Here is a 19,504-nt window from a genome sequence, read left to right on the forward strand (position 1 = left end):
AAGAGAGGAGAAGAACATACCTTAGTCCACGTTCGTCGGAGGTAAAAAGGTAGGCATTCTTTTTTTTCTCTTTTTTCGAAAAGTATTCTCTAGAGCTAGGGTTATTGATCGCGTTTTAAGCGAAACTATTTAGAGTTTTGGGTAGAGGGTGAAAAGAGGAGGGTTTTAGGGTTCTTTTGGCTTCATTCGATCGTCGGTGTTGTCATCCACCACCGCAGCCCCGCCGTGGTTCCCTCACTCCGACGAGAGAAGTTGAGAGAATTTCTTCTCTCTCTCTCCTCTCGGCTGGAAAATGGAACAAATGAGAAAATGTTGTGTTTTTTGCCTAATTTTAGTCATTTATATTATGCGTGAAACGGTCGCGTTTTGAGGGACCTAGCATGCAGTTTCGCGCTTGGATTATTCACCATACAGGTCCTTTGTACTTTTGTACCTATCTATTATGGTCACTAATACAATTTTATCTTTTTTTATTTCGGTCTCTTAATTTTGTAATGGTTTCATTTTAATTATTGGTTTTGGGTGCTTGATATTTTGGGCAGTGTTCGAATTTGGTCGTTGGATTTGTAATTATTCGAGTTTAGTCACTACTTTGCATGTGGTTTAATTGTTATTTAGTCCTCCATATTTCTTATTTATTTTATTTTAGTCTGTAAATATTATTTATGGGTTATTTTCATTTATAGTTCTGTATTATTTAATATTTGATATTTGGGTTCTGGTTTATTTGTAATTTCTATTCTGGTTCTTTAAGTTTCTATAATTACTGTTTTGGGACTTTAAGTTTTTGCTTTGCCATTTTAGTCCTTTAACCTTTTTTTTGGCTATTTTGATCCTTTACATTTTTATTTATTTATTTATTTTATATATACATATATATTCTTATTTTTTATTCTTAATTTTAATATGTTTCCTTATTTCTTTTAATATTGTTTATATATATATTGTTTATTTTTACACTCTTTTATTTTTTTAAAAGACTGAACATTTTTTCCTTTTTATTTTTATTTTTATTTGTATTTTTTTCTTAACATTTTATTGTTATTTATTTATTTTCTCTCTCTTCGATTTATTTAATATTTATTTTTCAATTTAACATTCTTTTTCCTTTTTCCTGTAATAATCTCAATCGATCAAAGGTAAGCAATTCAAGTTGAATTTTTAAATTTTAATTTTAATTTTCGTAAATAAAGACAACCGACAAATTAATTGGTACCGAAAGAGCAGTACAAGGGTGCTAATCCTTTTTTGACTCTAACCAACTCCTGAACCCGACACATTTCTGGTAAAACGCATATCAGATAAGATAGTGTCCGATCCACCTAAATGTTTTTAAAGTGATCGGTTGCGACTCTAACCCATTTATTTAAGTCGAAGCTCAATTTCGGATCTAACCAAAAGACGGCCGAGACAATAATTAATCAAACCAAAAAAATAATGAATTAAATTAAATTCAATCCATATTTAACCTAAAAAAATGTTTACTTGCAATTATGTGACCAATATGTTAAGGATAAAGTGCATAAATGATTCCTGATTATATGGTATTATTTTATTGAACTTTCTAATTATTCAAAGTTACGAAATGATCCATTGACTATAAGGCATTACTTTGTTGATTCATCAACTATTAAAAGTTACAAAATGGTCACCCGATTATTCATATGTTCTAAATTGGATCTCAAAATCTCAAACGACTACTATATGAATATGATACGATAAAATTTAATCTCAAAATCTGAAACGATTATTATATCTCAATCAATAAGTTAACATTCAGCTCAAAGTGGCATCAATTTTTGAACCAAAAAGGAAAATTTTGGAATATATAAATAATAGATTGACCATTTTATAATTTTTTATAGTAAAAAACTCAATAAAGTAATATTTTATAACCATAGAATCATTTTATAACTTTTAATAATAGAAAGACTTAGTAAAACGCTTTTTAGTCAAGAGATCATTTATATACTTTACCCAAAAAAAACTTTTTTATTTTATATCAGACTATATTATTAAATATAAAATTACCATATCATTAACTATTTTTTCACAGAATGACTAAATTCACGTCGTCTCAAAAGTTATGTTCCAGGTTCAATTACAAGAATTTTTAATGGGATGAGAAATTACAAATGCTCATCATTTGACCATAACTTTAGTTTTCCCAAACACCTAACCCAAGTTGAAAGAGTTAAACATCCTTTTTTATTCAGATTCAGCGCACCTAAAATGCAAAAAGTTTTCGAACTCAGAACCTCCCTCTCCACTTTCTTTTCTTGAACCATCAAAATAGAATAAACCAAAACCCATTGTAACAGTGAACAAGAAGAGTAAACAAAATTGCCAAATGAGAACAGTAACAATGATAGCCCTTCACCAACCAATAATTACATACATTTTGATTTTTCCTCTACCCTAAATAGTAGGCGTTATGAGCAAGATTTTTGCCTATTAGAAGCCAAAACCATTCCCACAAAATCCTCTTCACCGCTGCTAAAAGATTCAACCAGTTGGCTGTCACCATCATCATCATCCTCACCCTCGGTCACAATCTCCAAGATCCCACCTCCACCATTGAAGTCAACATCATCCATGATAAAATCCCCATCATCGTCGTCATCGAGCCCGCTCACACTGTCATCATCTTCACTGCTCATGTCATCTGCATCACTCTCCCCCTCCCCATTGACATCTGGCCCAAGCATTGGGTCTAAATCGACATCATCGTCTTCTTCATCATCCTCATCCTCATCACTTTCTGCATCATCAGGATCAGAATCATCATCAGTTGGCCTTCGACGACCAGTTTCATACACTCTGGCTGATGAAAACATCTCTTCTTGGTCATCCATTGTAATCAACCCAACAAAGGAATCAGTTGGTTCAGTTGCAAAGTCAAGAACACATCGATCCACTGGAATAGTTGCAATATCAGAGTAGTTAATGGCATCTAATGTGCGGAAAGCAGCAAACAGAGGATGCTTCACACGACGGGTGTGAACTGCTGACATTACGTCTTCAAGATTTCTCCTCAGGATTGCATAAATTACATCCCCGCGTGCATTGAAGGTAATTGCTGTTTGATCCAAAGAAGGTACACTTCGAAGTAGCCTGAACTTCCTCAAATCCCAAACCTCAGAATTTATTATAACCTGTTGAAAGTTAATTATCAACCAATGATCAAAAGAAAAAATCTTTAAGAAAGATTCACTTTAGCAGATCACGCACACGAAACTAAAACTAGATTTTGCATCGCAAAGCAACTAAAAGAACCAAACCAACTTAAGCAGTTTCCATGGGCAAGTTCCCATTTGCACTGTTCTCATTCAAACAGACCATCCTAATGAACCATCTAGATTAAAGACTTAACATACCACAAATAAAGAATGTGAATGATGTCTAGTGAAAGTTCTTTTGCATAATAGTATATAAAAGAGGCAGCGCCTGATAAAACACAACACATAGAATACCAAAAAGAAATAAACCTGTGATAGGATCAGAGTTCAATACCTCGTTCCCAGCAGGATGAAAGCCCCACCACCATAATCAGTAAACTGATCAAAGCGATGAACAGGACCTGAAACCCGCCGATCCCATAAAACACCATTCCAAAGCAGCATGGTATCAGATGGACTAAAATGTATATGAGAATATACATGACCACGACCTGTAGAATTAGCTGAGGCATCAGATAGCTTCAGTTCCAACTGATAGGTCAGGATATCGTAAAGAAGAATTTCTCGCTGGGTGGAATCAGCAGATAGGGCAGCAAAATTGCCCCCAGAATTGCTGAACCTTGCAGCCTTGCAGCCATCAAATGAAACTGTCGCGCGACCAGAGAATGAAGAGGCATCCCACAACCTCACATCCTGAGAGCTTGATGATAGAACCATTTGCGTTTCACCAGAAAAATATGACTGAACAAGAGTCACAGGAAGCTGGTGCCCCGAGCAGTTGTCCAACATATTGTTGCTGTTAGAATCAAAATTTTTTATCTCGCCAGCATGACTACCAGCTGCAATATGGGAGGAGTCCCCCAGAAAACAGACACATGTCAACAAACTGCCAGCATCATCCTACACGTTCTCCATGGCTTAAATCTACTGTAAACAAACTGACGATCTCTACGATTTCCATGCACTCCACCATACACACTCCTGAACTCACGCATACCAAGTCGGGAAGTGATGTTCGATGGTGCATCAAGGCTTCGCTTTGGCATAGGACAAACATGCGGATGCAAAAGAGAAAGTGGTGGAAGAGTTGTTATAGGAGCAGGGCACTGACGATGCTGGTGCTTCAGATACTGAACAACAATACTGTCAAGACTTAGACGTTCTGAGTTGCTGGGTTGGGGATCATTTAGAAGTCCAACTTGGGAGGAAGGTGTCTGTCCCACATTAGAACTACCATATAGGTTGTCATCTGACAAATCAATTAAGCTGCTTGGTATTGCTCGAATATGCTGATCCTTCATGTTAGAAGTTGGCGTCAATGCAGAAGCATCTGTAAGAAGAAAGTTTCTTCGAGTAGTATTGGGCGTCAAACAAATAGGCGACCTCGGCCAATGATCACCAGTGTTTGATCGCTTCCCAGATAATGTCAAACCAGTATCCTTTAATTCGGATAACTTTCTTTTCATCGGCAACACAAGAGGAGTCTTAAAATTCAATTCTGAATCAAGGTTACTTTTCATTGTTGATTCAGTCTTTTCTGAAACACTTGGCAGTAAAGGACATGGCTTTGAACTAGTGAGTGCTTTCCTGACAGATGGTGGTTGGGAATCTTGAGAAAGGAAGTGGTTTTTTTTGTTGTGACCCAAAAGTGGGAGAGAAAACAAGTGATTTCTTCTTTAAAGATGAAGTTGAATCACACTTCAAATTAGTATCCCCATCCCGGACAGAAATCTTGGATTTGCTAGAGAGAAATCCACCAGGGGTACGACCTGAGGGCCACTGTAGTTGGATTGAAGGAGCATCTTGCACGGAAGCTTGGTGTGCAAGAGATGAAGGGGCAGCCAAGGATGTCAAAGGAGTCAATTGAGCTTCTTTCAGAAGTGCAGCTGCAGTTTCAGCCAGACCAGATGCCTGCAGATGTTCATGTATGAGAAGCAAAAGCTCCCTGCAGTTGGAAGAGCAAATACATACACCAGAACGAATAAACATTACTACGAATCAAAACAGATAACCAATGGAATACTAAATGACCGCGTGAGTAAATTAGATGATAAATCCGTAAATATCACAGGAACAATTACCTGGAATGGTAAGTTATCGGAGTGGCAGCGGCAATAGCAGCTCTCTCTATGCGCCTCAATGTCGGTGTAGCAGCATCTGTAGCTGCCAATGTACTTGCACGCCCAGAATTTGTAACAATCTAGCAAAATATAGATAAAAACTGAGAATTAATCTCCTAAAACTCCAAGTGAAAGTAAAACAACCAAAAAATTATGGCTTACGAGTGCCAAAAGCCCTTAAACTTTTGAAAAAGAAAATCAATTAAGCTCCTGAACTTTTTTTGCACCCAATTAAACCTTTATACTTCAAAATTTCATCAAGTCACCGCTTTGACCAACTTTGATACTAAATCTTAATAGATTTCTTTGGATCAGTTGGTGCCACATATCATGTAACAGTGCAGCCAAGTGACATTTTAAAAAATTTATTAAGCTTTTAATAAATTTTTATTATTTTTTTAAAATTAGAATTTCAATAACATTTTTTAGAATCTCTACCTAAAATTCTAATTCCACATGACAAAAAATGTGCATCCTGTACCCTTTAAAAAATCTAATTTCTCAGTTCGGGCTTAATTGATTTAATTTCTCGGTTTGAGGGCTTCATGCACCCTTAACCCAAAAATTATTTTCATGGGTGGGATATTGGGCTTAAAGTTATAAATGTTTGAGAGAAATATAAAAAAAATACATAATATCACCATCTATAATAATGCCTTTAGTGCAGCTAAATTGATATCAATAAAACAAATAAGCATACATGCTCACCAAGTATCATAGAAAAAAGATCCTACAACTGATCGCAACTTAATCTGAAATCAGTTCTAATATGTAGGGCATATGATGTTAAATTCTGCAATTAAAGAAAATAAATTATGCTTGAACATCAGCTCAACATTTTTGTCCATAAACAATATATTTTTTGGTTTGTTGCAAGAAATGTTAGTTTTTAAGTGTGTATGATAGACAGTTCTATATGAATTACTACGTCACTGGATGTTAGAGGGTTCATGTCTAAGGTCAATAATAAAGAAGCTTTAATATCCCATTCAAGAAATGATGTGATTCCCATCGACAAGGACAAAACCATGTTGTAAAACAGCAATTGTGTAAAACTCAGGCCAGGAAATGAAAAGAACAGCTTTTAACATATATTATTTTGATTATTTGGGCAAGAGACACCACGACCTTGCAGTAGTAGAAAAACTCTAGGGCCATGTGGTGAGAGTTTTCATTCCAAATGAGACGAATAAACCAAAGTATAAATCTTCCACGTTCGCTTTTGTTCAGTTTGATACTGAAGCAGGAATGAGAAAGGCAGTTGACAATATAAACTGGTCATGGATAGATGGTAGGAAAGTTTTTGTTGGAGTTGCAAAGTATCAGAAAGATCGAGCAAGGTTTGTTGGCACATCCAAGCCTCTATCTGACATTACAAAGAAGATTACGGAGGAAAAATCTAAACCAAATAACGGAGTTCAGATTCCGATAAGTATTAGGGATGATAGGTCGTATAAGGATGCTTTGTTATCGAGCAGCCCTCTGAGAAGAGATTTGGAAAATGTTGAAAATAAGAATGTTAGTTCAAACAGGGGGAAAGGGAAGAAGAATATTTGGGAGATTCATATTCCTACTGAAAGCTCAAGCTGGGTGAAAAGATCACTAACGAGCATAGTAAAACAATCTTACAAATTGGAGTCAGTGCAGGGTGCTTTGGCCAAGGAAGGTTTTGAAGTCCAAATAGCCAGTTGGGGATATGTTTGGAAATCCTGTATTGTCACATTCAAATCAGATGAGGAGATGAAGGAGGCTTGGTCGAGAAGGAGTGAGTTGTTATGGTTCTGGTTCGATAGACTGGCCCCTTTTCTGAATGAAGCAGGCGTGCCAATTGCTTTCTGTTTAGTGGAGCTTTATGGTGTTCCTCTATTATGTTGGCAAGAGGATTTTCTGGATAAACTAGTGGGTAGATGGGGGACAGTGGAGAGCATACAGGATTCGACAAAGAACAAGGAAGATCTCACTACAGCAAAAGTTCTGATTAGGGTGGCAAGCCCTTTTGGTGTCCCGGAAGTGATAACATTAGGGTCGTATAGAAGATCCTTCAAGGTGAAAATCAAGCTGGGTTCGACCTCAAATTATTCGAGTTTTTTTCCATATTTCTCGCCAGAAAATTATTCCGATGAAGGATACACTGCCTTACAGTCGTCGGAGATGGAAGCAGAAAGCCTAAAGTCAACTGACAAGGTAGGCACTGCTCGGTTGGTTGATACATGTAATAGAGTTGACACGTGGATGGAGCAGAGTGTTTCTTCCGGTTTTGTTGACTTTGGTAGAGGAAATCAGTTTCCAAGAAGAAGCAGGGATGTGAAAGGCATTAATGAAGGGATGTCAGATTTTCAAAGTTTTGGTAGCTGTAAAAAGGGTGATTTTGCAGGGTTGGGCATTAGAAATTTGAATATTTCAAACTCTTGTGCTCAGGTCCAATCAGAGGAAAGAAGTGAGCCCTTTTCTCCAATCAAGAAGCTAATTCCTACTGGCCCAGCAGTTAAACTTTCTGACTTTGGGTTTCCAGGCAATATGCAGTGTATGGTTTCTTCAAGTATTTCAAGGAGACAGGAAAAAAGGGGAATTGCGGTTTTGAGTTACCAGTGGAGGTTGGTTTAGAGGCGCCATCTTGAATAAAGCAAATGGGAGGTCTGTTGAAGGTATTAATGTGTTAAGCGTAAGGGGTGACTTGCAAATCCGTTCAGAAGATTCTATATCTATGAAGAGTGCTCTGGTGGGAAGAAGGATGATAAGAAGTTATAAAAGAGTTTATAGAAGGTCTAGGGAAAGGAATATCTGGCTTCGAAATGTGCAGGCCTTTAATCCTGAAACAGAGGGGAATGAAAGAATGCAGAATGGAACATACATTATTCCAAATTCTGCTCAATATGTAATTACACAGGTTGATCACAATTCAGAAAAGGACAGTGAATGTTCGAGAAATAGAAGTGTTTGTAGGAGAGTTAAAAGATCTTTGATTATGGATGCTTTAGACCAGGTTAGTATCTCTACAATTTCATCTTCAGCATTTTCAATGCAGTTGAACGAAGCACTCGCCACTTGGGAAATATCTAAGATGTTGGGTGTATCTTTCAAAGAGGGGAAGAAAGCTTTCTTGGAAAAAATCATGGAGTTGGAGAAAGGTTTGAATGGGGATAGGTGAGTTGTTAGAGGTTGGGGGAGAGCTTGGTAATAAATTTTAATTATGATACCAAAGCTAGTTATATTGTCTTGGAATGTCAGGGATTTGGGGAAAAAAGAAAAACATCGAGCTGTTCAAAAAAATGGTTTTGGAGAAAAAACCATCTTTTTTTTTTTTTTGCAAGAAACTAAAGTGGAGGCTTGTCCAAGGTCATTTTTTAGAAGAAGTGGACTGAATTTTCTGCAAGGTCATGTTGAATCTCCAGCAGAAGGTTCCTCAGAGGGCTTATTAAGTTGTTGGGATGACAGTGTTTTTGAGGTAGAAGATCAGCATATACATAGGGGATTTATTGCTATTTTTGGGAAATTCAAAATGAATCAATTTAGGTGTGGTTTTATTAATGTCAATGGTCCTTCAGTGGAAGAAGAGAAAGCAGGCTTTTTTGAGGAACTTTGCTTGTTTCTAAATGGATTCTCTACTCCTTTTTGTGTGGGAGGGGATTTTAATGCATATATTCTCAGAAGAGGAGAAGGAAGGTAAAGCTCAAAATAGAAATTCTATGGAGATCTTTAGGCATTTTATTCAACAAACTCGCCTAATTGATATACCTTTAATTGGGGGAAGATTTACTTGGGAAAATAACTGGGACGAACCTACTTTTGTCAGATTGGACAGGTTCTTGCTGAACATTAATTTTTCTGCTGCTTTTTCGGATATCACCCAGCATTTACTTCCAAAGTCTATTTCTGATGACAATTCAATTTTACTTGAGAGTGGAGGAGCTAATTGGGGCAAGAAACCTTTCAGGTTGTTCAATTATCTAATGGATGAGGAAGGGTTTGATGAACAGTTTGTAGAGGCTATTAAAGAATGCAAGAAGGTTCAAAGAAGATCGGGTATTCTGAGTATCATCAGAAGCTCAAAATCAGCTTTAAAAAATTGGTCAGGCAGAAGAGATCAGTTTCCAGGAGCTGTTATTTCAGATTTAGAACAAAAAATTCATCTTTTAGAAAGTGATTTACAGAATCAGCAGGCTGTGAGGGGCACTGAAGTTGTAGCAGATTTGCAATCCATGAAAAATGAATTGTGGAGGCTATACAGGATTGAGGAACAAGTTTGGTGTCAAAAATCAAGAGTGAAATGGATCAAAGACGGAGATCGAAATACAAAATTCTTTCATACTTGTGCCACTATAAGGAGGAGGTTGAATCACTTAAATGCTCTGAAGATCAAAGAAGAAATATTGTATGATCCGCTTCTCATCAAGGCAAGGGTACGAGATCATTTATCCGAAACCTATAACATTCGGTCAACTTTGGAAGTGGAAGATATCAAGCTGAATTTTTCCAGAATATCCTTGGAACAGAGCCTTAGCTTAGAAAAGATGTTTACAGAAGAAGAAGTTTGGGAGGCTCTAAACTCATGTGATAGTAACAAAGCCCCAGGTCCTGATGGGTTAAACTTGGGGTTTTTTAAGAGGTTTTGGCCCTCTTTGAAAGATGATATCCTGGAATTTTTTCATAAATTTTATTTGGGAAAAGATTGGGAGCATGGTATTAATCATACATTCATCACTCTTATCCCCAAGGGTACTAACAGTGGTGGATTAGATGATTTTAGACCAATCAGCTTAGTAGGAGGGATGTATAAGATCCTTTCGAAGTGTCTTTCGAGAAGACTGAGAAGTTGCATGAATGATGTGATTAGTGCTACGCAATTCGCTTTTATTCCTGGTCGACAAATTTTGGATTGCTCTTTTATTGCCAATGAAGGAATTGACTTTTGAAGAAAGAAAGGTTTAAAGGGTTGTGTGTTTAAGGTCGATTTCAGGAAGGCTTATGATATTGTGGATTGGGATATTCTTTTTAAAGTTGTGATTTTTTTTATAGGAATTTTTAAAGTTATGATCAAAATGGGTTTTGGAACTAAATGGTGCAGTTGGATTAGAAGATGTGTTACTTCAGCATCGGTGTCGATCTTAGTTAACGGTGTGCCAACAGAGGAATTTCCAATGGCAAGAGGTTTGAGACAGGGCTGCTCTCTTTCCCCACTACTATTTAATTTTATAGGAGAGCTCCTCAACCAATTGCTTCTCAAGGCAGTATCTTCGGGTCTATTTGGTGGTATAGTGTTAGGCAAAGATGAGGGTTCTTTCATGCTTTCTCATTTGCAATTTGCAGATGACCTCATTATTTTTTGCAATGCATCAAAGACGCAAATTTTAAATGTCAAGAGAGTGTTACGAGTTTTTGAGGTTATGTCCGGTCTTCAACTAAATCTCAGCAAAAGCAAATTATTTGGCATCAATATTAGAGAGGAAGAAGTCGAGGAGTGGGCGGGAGACATTGGCTACACTGTTGGTCATTTCCCTTCTGAGTATTTAGGACTGTCGCTTGGTGCCAACAGAAACTCTGCTGCTTTGTGGGATCCCGTAGTGCAGAAATTTTTTAAGAAGCTTACGGGTTGGAAGGCAAAAACCTTGTCCTTGGCAGGGAGATTGGTTTTATTAAAGTCGATATTGAGTTCATTACCTACTTATTTTTTGTCTATGTTCAAGATTCCTGCAGCAGTCAATTCTAAGCTGAATTCAATCATGGCCAATTTTTTATGGGGTGGAGGAGCAGAGTGCAAGAAAATTCACTTGATCAACTGGAAGACAGTGTGTAAAGCAAGAAGTTGTGGTGGTCTGAATGTGTTGAATATTAATTTCATGAATAGAGCTTTATTAGAGAAATGGTCCTAGAAATTTGCTAATGATGGGAGATCTATTTGGAAGAGGATGATTTGTTCTAAATACAATATGAACACTAATCTGCTATTTTTCAACAACAAATTACCAACAAATGCTTCATGGCTTTGGAAATTGGTGGTCAATAACCATTTTAAAGAAGATCAGTTCGGTGCTAAGTTTCGAAGCTTGTTTCAAGTCAAAGTGGGTAATGGGAAGAGTATTCGTTTCTGGTTTGATAGTTGGGCATCAGATTCTCCTTTGAAGGCTATTTTTCCGAGATTATTTGCTCTATCTTCAAATAAGTATGGGGTTTTAATGGAGTATGGTGAATTTCATTTAGCAGGGTGGTCTTGGTATGTTCAGCTGAGAAGAAATCTGTGTGATTGAGAGTTTGATCAGTTTTCAGATTTATTGGATGTCATTCATAAAATTAGTCTTTCCCAAGACTCTAGAGATGGTCTGCTGTGGAGATGGAATGGGGGAAGTATTTTTCTATCAAATCTTGTATGAAGCTTTGTTATCATGTTTCGGATGTTGACAATTTTTGGATGAAATTTATATGGAAGGGGTTGGTGCCGCCTAGAGTGAACTTTTTTGTGGCAGGTGGTGCATCAAAAATTGGCAATAAAATTTTATTTATAAAAAAGAGGGGTTTCGGGGATTGTTGACATTTCATGTCCTCTTTGCAAAAGTAACACCGAAATTGTCTCCCACTTATTTTTCTCCTGCAGGGTGGCGTGGTCACTTTGGAATAAATTTCTGAATTTTTGGAATCTAAATTCGGTCCTTCATGACAAAGTTCAAAGCTTTTTCCAAGCTTGGAGTGATTTGATGCCTTATTCCTCTATTTGGCTCTTTATTCCAGGAGTCGTTATTTGGACTATTTGGAAATGTAGGAACACCATTGTGTTTGAAGGAAGGAGCTTTGATCAGATTGAGCTATTTTTCATGGCTAGATTCAGACTAGCTTCTTGGTTTTTAGCTAAATTCAAGGAAATTTATATTCCTAAAGACTCTCTTATTAGTGACCCTTCTATTGGAGATTTATGCTCTTCTTCTAGGAATTCGATTTTTAAAATCGTGCCTTGGGTTCCTCCTCCAAAAGGCTTTCTAAAATTAAATGTTGATGCGGCTGTTTGTGGAGATTGGCGAAAGAGTGGTATAGGTGGCTTATTAAGGAATGAGGATGGCGAGATGAAGGGTTCTTTCCAAGAGGCTTCGGGTCCAGGTCCTCCTATTTTGATGGAGCTTCTAGCCATTAAGAGGGGTTTAACTTTCTTTTCTCAACTCTTCAGAGTTTCAAGAACAAATGGATTGTTGAATCTGATAGTAAAATAGCAATGGATTGAGTAAAGAATTTAGGTAGTTGTCCTGATGTTTACCACTATCTAGTGAAAGACATTACTATCATGTTAAAAGATTTGGAGGGTATTATCAGATGGGTTGATAGATCAACTAATATTGAGGCTGATAACCTAGCAAAGGTTGGTATTGGTTAGTTTTGTTGTTGAGTTCAGGATGTTTTTTGAGTATTTTGGGTTGTTTTTTGTAAGGGTCTTGGATGTTTTAAACATTGTAATTTTCAATTATTAATGAATTTTGAGGCACTTTTTTCCTTCTTCCGCTGATAAAGGAACGTGTTCCTTCAATCATGAAGGAGGTTTTTAACGAGGCCTCCACTTCTTATAAAAAAATGGTAAAAAATTAGATGTGCTACAGTTATTGTTCTTGGTCAAGTTTCGTGTTGCTTGCTGGCTGAAGGCCAAAGTTCCAGACTCCCCCATCAGTTTGGAAGCTTTGACGGCAGATATATTGCTGGCAGATGATGCTCTCTTGAAGACGAAGGCTGCTAAGTCCTCTGTGTCATGGCTACCACCTCCTAGAGGCTACCTAAAATTTAATGTCGATGGATCTATGCGGGCGGACGGATGCAAGGGAGGAATTGGTGGGATCCTTCGCGATCATGACGGTACCTCGTTGCTGTCTTTCTCAGCTCCAATTGGGAGTGGATCTTCGATTCAAGTGGAAATTTTGGCAATTGATTTCGCAATTAAGTTGTTTATGGACTCAAGGTGGTTTAAGGTGTAAGGATTAATAGTCGAGAGTGATTGTGATGATGTGGTTAATTGGCTTTCCAACCCTCCTATACCGTCCAAATGGGCGTCTCTCCATCCTATCGTCGCGACATTAGTTCGAGAAAAAATTGTGGTTAATTATATATCCGGAAGGTGTAATGCATCAGCTGATCAGCATGCTAAGTTGGCTTGTGGTTTAGCTTCTGCTGTGGTGGAAGTTCAAATGTCCAAAGAGGATCACGATGGTTTTCATCAATGTCCAAAGAGGGTGGCTCTGTTAGTTTCTGGTTATGTTGAATGGGCAGTCTTGAATAGGGAATTTGTTGTGGTCTCTTTACCTATTTGTCCGGGTTGGCTCCTATACTTGTCTATTGTTTTGGGTGCACTCTTTTTCCTCCACCTAGGTCTAGGGAGGTTTTTTAACAAGGCCCCTAACAATGTGTTTACCTCTTTCTAGAAATAAAATTCTTACTTTTCAAAAAAAAAAGGCTGCATGCATCAAGTCTCAAGTAGCAGGTAAGGATACTTACAGCAATCAGCTCAATTGCCAACTGTGCAACTTCAGATTGCCATCTGCCTTGTTCAATTCCCGGTGTCATGCCACCTGAATCTCGAATCAGTTCAGATAGTTTCTTTCCCACCTAGAACAATGATGAGTTGAAACTAGTGGCATTAACCAATGTATCATCATAAAATATTTATTATAACAATGTTCGAAGTAAGCAATTAAACAGAGAGAAGCAATGGACCTTTTTCTTTTTCTTTTTTTAATAGAAGCAATGGACTATTGAACGTAGAGAAATATGACATAGTAAAAGAGTACCAAGTAAAACTACAAAGAGGATAGTAATCAAATAGAATTTGGCAAAACCATGTTTTACCTGAAGTTTAGTCAATATATGTGCAATTGCCTCATCTCTAGCTAAACCAAGCAAGACTCGACATGCAAGAGCCCGAAGACAATCCAAAGCAGCAGGAGGTGAATATATTCGGGGTTGGAGAAGATGCAGTAGAACCTTTATGCCATTATTGGCCCGCACAACCTCCCTTGCTTGACGATATCCTTGTTCTAATTGTGCAGCAAGGCCAGCACAACCTGCTCCAACACCTAAGGATATTCTCCGATCTCCAACCAAACCAGATGAAGCAGCAGAAACAGGAGTTTGACTAATGCTGCTGGTGGATTGGGTGCCTGCTGCAGTGCCCCTATCAACCAAACTCGACTCTCCACTTCGTTCCCTCATCTCACTCTGATTAGGCAGGAAAACAGCTCGATCCGAAATATTGCGTTCTGCATTTCTAGTTTCGACACCAAGACCATTTGTGGTTTGACCAGAAGCAGACTGCTGACCTTGAGCTAGTAAGGGTGGTTTATTGCTGATTGAAGGCGGAGGACAAACTAGATTAATTAACACATTAAGAGCCGGTTGTATAATCTGCAAACACAAAGTAAAAAGGAGGTGAATATTAGTGGCTAACACAGTTAGATACAAATCAAAGTCTACTTCCAGCGTCCAAAAATAGCATCTCTACTTTCAAAGCCATAAACGCAATATCACAAAAAGGGCCTCATTTAAGCACTGGTGTTTTTTGCTAAAATAAGAATAACAATAGGAACATTACAATGTAATAACACATGCGCACCTCAGGGTCCACAAGACTACTAGCACTATTTGCTGCATCCAAAATAACCGCTATGCCAGCACGATTATTGCTCAAAGTGGCATTTACAATCATCTTGCGGCTGATAGGCACCAAAGTAACAATGTGCAGAACACCTAATGCATACTGTAGCATGTCATGTAGATAACGCTCAACGGGAGGGGCCTACAAAGATTACAAGAGGAATACATAACCGAAATATGAGGCAGAAAATGACAAAATCCAAGGGCAAGGGCAGACAGGGGACTGATATGGAAGTACCAATGATACCTGGCACAATTCCATCATGGTAACATGTCCATTACAGCTTAAGAATTATCAACAGCTGGCCAACGAGTCCTTACAAAAGCAGGACCCAGCTTCCGGTCCTTCTGCAACTGCAGAAACACAGCATCCATGGCCTCATTGCTAATGTCAAGTGGCTTGTATGCTGCCCTGGTGCTTGGAATACTCCGTACTCCACTCCGGTTACTTTTATTTGGGCGTATGGAATCCACAAGCAAAAGTAGATGAGCTCTGAAGAATTGCCGCAAAGCCACACATGCATGATAGGCTATCTGCTTTTCAGAAGAAGTCAGTACCTCTGATGGTGATCTCTCATTTCGGAATGGTGTTGTTCCAGACAAGCCTAATGTGCCAGAATTTGCCCCAGACCTTACCGAGGCAGCATCATTTAAAAGGCCCAATAACTTCTGCAAACCATCTTGCGCATCAAAAGCATCAAGCACTGCTCTAAAGACGAACGAAGCAGCAAAAAATAGTGCAGCATTTTTCCTAACTTGGTCCTGGGGGCATTCAAGAAGTTGGATAGCTAACTCAACCACCTGGTGGACAACATCAGAAGGAAGTGCACAGACACGTTCCATTATTCCCTACAAGAACATGAAGAAAATAATATATTAGTGGTCCCTCACATGGCATCTAAATTTAGGAAATGAAAAGAAAGTATAGGATTCATAAATTGCAAAATTTAAGTTTCCATGTATTACCTGTAGAGAACCTATGGTAAATAGGCAAGAAGAAAGACCAAAATAATTTTTAGGAACTCTCGGAACGGCAAGCAGTTTTTGCATGCCACCCCGATCAACAAATAATGCAGCAAACTTCCGATGGGCTGCCAAAGCACAAATTAGCTTCATCACATCAGGCAAGAGAGAAGTAGCCTTTGAAGCTTCTTCAATCTTGGAACTTTGTTGCAATAGGGCTAGACAGACATCTACACCCTTTTCATGCAGTACAGGCCCAAGGACCTCAACATATTCGCCTAAAATCTCAAGGCATTGAATACAGTATCTTTCTTTCAACTGTGCAAGCTGCTCAGCGTTGGGAATAAAATACTCCTCAACAACATCGTCTACTTTTTCTGCAGAACTTTTATTTACTGGATCCGAACTTACGGCAGTGGAGTCCCTGTGAACAACAAATGAGGTCCTTTCCAATTGCACTAAATAATGAAAACCCAAATACGACAGCAGAATTACATGTATTATGACTCCGAGAAGTCTGTAAACGAGAAATACTCACCTTGAAACTTCAACAACATTAGCAGCATCAACAACAGTAGCTGCTGCTTGGGAAGCAGCCAATAGTGCAGCTTCTTCATTATTAGTAGTTTCAAACTCCTGAGGATAGAAAGGAGGAAATTGATGATAGATCACTGAAGCGAATCCAATAACAAATTGTTTTGAGGGGTAAGGAGAAAATGAAACGAGCAGAATAATGAGATCAGACTCATACCTCTAAAGCTGCACACTTGACAACTTCAGCTGCAGCTTCTCCAGCTGCTTTGATGGCTTCAACGGGTGCATTGGCTGCCCTAGCTTCAGCTTCAGCAGCTCTAACTGCTTTTTTAACCAGATCAGAGAAATCTTTACTTCCAACTCTACATCCTTGAAAGCATTCATCATTATCCTCTCTTTCCACTACCAGATTATCAGCATCGGTCTTTCCCACACCCTTCTTTGTCTCCAGCATCTTTCTCACATCCAAATGCTTAGATGCACTTCTGTCTCTCATACTATGTGCCAATCCAAAATGACTTCCAGAGCTTGGTGAGGTTAATGATTGTTCATTCTCCATAATACCTTCAGAAGTCCTTCCCTTAGCCTTTGACCTTGCTGACCCACGGTTTATCTTGCGCCTGGAGGATTCATCTCTCCCATTTTCATCAACTTCACCATTTCTCAATTTTCCATCACGACTATCTCGAATATGCCATCTTTCCTTACTATCAGCATCCACATCATGCATGTAAACCCCCTCACCTACCCCATCAGGTAGTTCTCGATCCTGTTCGGGACAATGGTCATCTAAAGGTTTCTCATCTACTAGTCTGGGAACATCCATTTGAGTTGTCTCTAGAACCTGCCGAATCCTCCCACGACCTTCATCTCTACTTCTGAAAGAGGAAGCACCAGATAGGCTCTTACCTTCAGATAAATGGAAGGCATCATTTTGAAATGCAGCAATCTCCCCAAGGACACGCACACGAAGATAGCGCATAAGCTTAGAAGACAATCCAGAAGTCAAGACATCTTCTACCACTTGACCACCACTGCAACATTCAATAAAGGTAAGAATGGTCAGGGGAAAAGAACGTGAATAATAGATGAATTACAACATCAGCCACATTAGAACAGGAAAAAAGAGAGCAAAAAAATATTAAGATAGGAGAAGACCTTGCCAAACACACTGCAAGAAGTCCAGTGGAATAGGTTTTTAAAATTTTAGCATCTGAGGCTTCATTTCTTGTCAATTCATGCTTGCAGTTCTGATCTTCGATAGAAGATCTAGGAGTCACGTTCATTACCCAAGCTTTGATATTCTCTAAAACCGGTTCTTCAAAAACATGAGGATACTGTGGACCCATTTAGAGATTAACAGTTCAGAAAACATCCTATAAAATTGAGAGAAACTAAATATATTTGACAAAAATAGAGAATCTCACAATCCAAGTAACAGAACAGCTTAGAAGAAGTCTAGCAGCAGCTGCCTGGACAGCAGTAGAATATCTACTCTCAGAAAGAAACTTTGATGATATCAAATCAAAAAATTCATCATTCTCCTGCGAGAAAAGGGAAATGCTCCAAGTAAGAACCTTTTCAAAAGAATAAAAATGTTCTCAAAAATCATGTCATAATACAATTATTGTATTAGTATAACAACAAATTTATATTGCATCAAAAACAAAAATGATTATGGCAAAGAAAAGTCTATTACCCTGATTAAGTTCGCCAACTGTCCAACGTTATGAGAAGCACGACCATTGCTGGAAGAAGGTCCATTCTCTTCAAGGCATCTAAAACTAAATATAAAGAAAATTCAAAAAAAATTGCACATGCAAGAAACAAGATGTATACCCATATGAAAATAAATAATTAATAGTACTAGATTATTTTAAAATAAAAGCAAATATTACATAACTATTCATCCAATTATTTACATGTCAACCTCCCTAACATAAAATATTTATTGTATGCAGTCTGTTATGGCTCATGTTGAAACATAAAGAAGTCTTCAAACCTTGTTTTCTTTCTAGGGAACCAGGATTGGGATTTTTCAGGTAGCACGGCTAAAGCCAACACTTTTCAACCTCTAAATTATATGCTTAATAAAACTATGTAAGTAATTAATTTCGCAACATAGCATTGGAAATAATGATGGGCATATATAAAAGTACACTATCATATTAAAGTAAACTGCAAGAATCTACTTAGCGTGGCTGCTTAGTAGAAATAAACTTAGGAAGTAAAAAAAGAAACATTTAGCAAAACAAATAAATTGAGAGAAAGAGAGCGCGCGTACAGAGACTCTTGCGTTTCAAGAAGGGAGGCCAGAGCATGGAGCACCCTAGGCTTAGGGTTATCGGGAGAAGAAGTGATCTTCTCCATGAGAGCCTGCGCTTTTGCCATCAATTCATCGTCTTCCTTCCGCCCTTCTTCCTCCTCCTCCTCCTCCTCCTCTTCCTCCTCTTCCTCATCGTCTTCCTCTTCCGCTTCTTCTCCTTGGTGTTGCTGCTCCTCTCTTTCTGCAGGTTGCTGCCCTTCCGTTTGATTCTGATCATCATTCTGATTGGGATTGGGATTGGGATTGGAATTAGGATTGAGATTGGGCTGTTGCCCTAGGCTTTGGCTCGACATATCATCCATGCCCGAGCTGCAAGAAAAAGGAAACAATACACGATACGCTACTCTACTAATGAAATTACTATGATGAAAAGCAAAGGCCAAGAATCGAATCAACAATAATGAAGGTGGTGATAGGTTCGGAAGGTGTAAGGAGTAGAGAAAAGGGTTGTTTTCGTCGACGTGAGTCGCGAATGGAAACTGGAAAAACTCGTCCCCAATCTATTTTTCGCATTTATAAGCAACAGAGGAGGGAGATGAAAACAAAAAAAAAAAGGGCAAAGGGATCCGAAGCTTCCCGAAAATATACCCGACCCGTAGCCCATTACTGTCCGGGTCCGGATCCGATTCTTTTGTGTATTTTATACTATTTTTTCTAACTTGGTTTTTATAATCGGTATTCGTTTTATAGAATTATAGTATTTTCTCTATGGAGTGATTTAAACTTAATATTAATTCAAGACATAGGTTGCTTAATGAATTGAG

General features: G+C 38.2%; 1 pseudogene; it reads right to left on the reverse strand.

Moving 5' to 3' along the window:
- Nucleotides 1-2,296: 2,296 nt before the first annotated feature.
- On the reverse strand, nucleotides 2,297-19,239 carry LOC120163772 (annotated as a pseudogene).
- Between the last annotated feature and the right edge of the window lie 265 nt (nucleotides 19,240-19,504).

The sequence above is a fragment of the Hibiscus syriacus genome, unplaced genomic scaffold, assembly GCF_006381635.1.
Source record: "Hibiscus syriacus cultivar Baekdansim isolate YM2019G1 unplaced genomic scaffold, ASM638163v2 tig00111495_pilon, whole genome shotgun sequence".
NCBI lineage: Eukaryota > Viridiplantae > Streptophyta > Magnoliopsida > Malvales > Malvaceae > Hibiscus > Hibiscus syriacus.